This window comes from Heterodontus francisci, unplaced genomic scaffold (assembly GCF_036365525.1).
Source record: "Heterodontus francisci isolate sHetFra1 unplaced genomic scaffold, sHetFra1.hap1 HAP1_SCAFFOLD_1824, whole genome shotgun sequence".
Lineage (NCBI taxonomy): Eukaryota > Metazoa > Chordata > Chondrichthyes > Heterodontiformes > Heterodontidae > Heterodontus > Heterodontus francisci.
The window spans coordinates 35001-37500 of NW_027142129.1; positions in this window are offsets into that span (position 1 = coordinate 35001).

The window sequence follows — 2500 nt, forward strand, 5'->3', positions numbered from 1 at the left end:
AGAGGGCCTCCGGCGCCGTCAGCCGGGGTACGTCCCAGGCCGGCCGGACGGCGGGCAGCCGGAGGCAACGGCCTGGAACGGAGCCAGACTTGAGTCGTTCCGTGTGCCGTGGGCAAAAAGGCAGGGCTGCGGGTCAGCGCAGTTTGGCAAACCTAGCCGCAAGTGCGGGAAGGGCGGAGGAGCACACGGACGCCGCCTTCCCAAACTGAGCCCAAAGTGCCCAGGCATGCCCCCTTGATCTCGCCTAATCAGTGAGCCCAAAATAATTTCAGAGTGTGGAAACCTGATCCAAAAAGGTCGAAAAGAACGGCCAGAGATCAAGTCCGAAAGGGGAAATCAGTAACAAGCAAGCAGAGTAATCATTAACCAAAAAGCGCAAAATTATGTTAAAAGTGTGAAATCATTAACCAAAAAGTCGAAAATAATGTCCAGAGACCAAGTCCGAAAGTACAAATAATTAACCAGTAAGCAGAGTCATCATTAACCAAAAATCGCAAAAGTAAGTTAAAAGTGTGAAATCATTAACCAAAAATCGCAAAAGTAAGTAAAAAGTGTGAAATCATTAACCAAAAACTCGAAAATAATGTCCAGAGACTAAGTCCGAAAGGGCAAATGGTTAACCAGTAAGCAGAGTAATCATTAACCAAAAATCGCAAAAGTAAGTAAGAAGTGTGAAATCATTAACCAAAAATCGCAAAAGTAAGTAAAAAGTGTGAAATCATTAACCAAAAACTCGAAAATAATGTCCAGAGACTAAGTCCGAAAGGGCAAATGGTTAACCAGTAAGCAGAGTAATCATTAACCAAAAATCGCAAAAGTAAGTAAAAAGTGTGAAATCATTAACCAAAAACTCGAAAATAATCTCCAGAGACTAAGTCCGAAAGGGCAAATGGTTAACCAGTAAGCAGAGTAATCATTAACCAAAAGGCGCAAAAGTAAGTAAAAAGTATGAAATCATTAACCAAAAAGCGCAAAAATATGTTAAAAGTGTGAAATCATTAACCAAAAAGTCGAAAATAATGTGCAGAGACTAAGTCCGAAAGGGCAAATGGTTAACCAGTAAGCAGAGTAATCATTAACCAAAAAGCGCAAAAATATGTTAAAAGTGTGAAATCATTAACCAAAAACTCGAAAATAATGTGCAGAGACTAAGTCCGAAAGGGCAAATGGTTAACCAGTAAGCAGAGTAATCATTAACCAAAAATCGCAAAAGTAAGTAAAAAGTGTGAAATCATTAACCAAAAACTCGAAAATAATCTCCAGAGACTAAGTCCGAAAGGGCAAATGGTTAACCAGTAAGCAGAGTAATCATTAACCAAAAAGGGCAAAAGTAAGTAAAAAGTATGAAATCATTAACCAAAAAGCACAAAATTAAGTTAAAAGTGTGAAATCATTAACCAAAATGTCGAAAACAATGTCCAGAGACTAAGTCCGAAAGGGCAAATGGTTAACCAGTAAGCAGAGTAATCATTAACCAAAAATCGCAAAAGTAAGTAAAAAGTGTGAAATCATTAACCAAAAAGCGCAAAAATATGTTAAAAGTGTGAAATCATTAACCAAAAACTCGAAAATAATGTGCAGAGACTAAGTCCAAAAGGGCAAATGGTTAACCAGTAAGCAGAGTAATCATTAACCAAAATGCGCAAAAGTAAGTAAAAAGTGTGAAATCATTAACCAAAAATCGCAAAAGTAAGTAAAAAGTGTGAAATCATTAACCAAAAACTCGAAAATAATCTCCAGAGACTAAGTCCGAAAGGGCAAATGGTTAACCAGTAAGCAGAGTAATCATTAACCAAAAATCGCAAAAGTAAGTAAAAAGTGTGAAATCATTAACCAAAAACTCGAAAATAATGTCCAGAGACTAAGTCCAAAAGGGCAAATGGTTAACCAGTAAGCAGAGTAATCATTAACCAAAAAGCGCAAAAGTAAGTAAAAAGTATGAAATCATTAACCAAAAACTCGAAAATAATGTGCAGAGACTAAGTCCGAAAGGGCAAATGGTTAACCAGTAAGCAGAGTAATCATTAACCAAAAAGCGCAAAAATATGTTAAAAGTGTGAAATCATTAACCAAAAACTCGAAAATAATGTCCAGAGACTAAGTCCGAAAGGGCAAATGGTTAACCAGTAAGCAGAGTAATCATTAACCAAAATGCGCAAAAGTAAGTAAAAAGTGTGAAATCATTAACCAAAAATCGCAAAAGTAAGTAAAAAGTGTGAAATCATTAACCAAAAACTCGAAAATAATCTCCAGAGACTAAGTCCGAAAGGGCAAATAATTAACCAGTAAGCAGAGTAATCATTAACCAAAAAGCGCAAAAATATGTTAAAAGTGTGAAATCATTAACCAAAAACTCGAAAATAATGTCCAGAGACTAAGTCCGAAAGGGCAAATAATTAACCAGTAAGCAGAGTAATCATTAACCAAAAAGCGCAAAAGTAAGTAAAAAGTGTGAAATCATTAACCAAAAAGTCGAAAATAATGCCCAGAGACTAAGTCC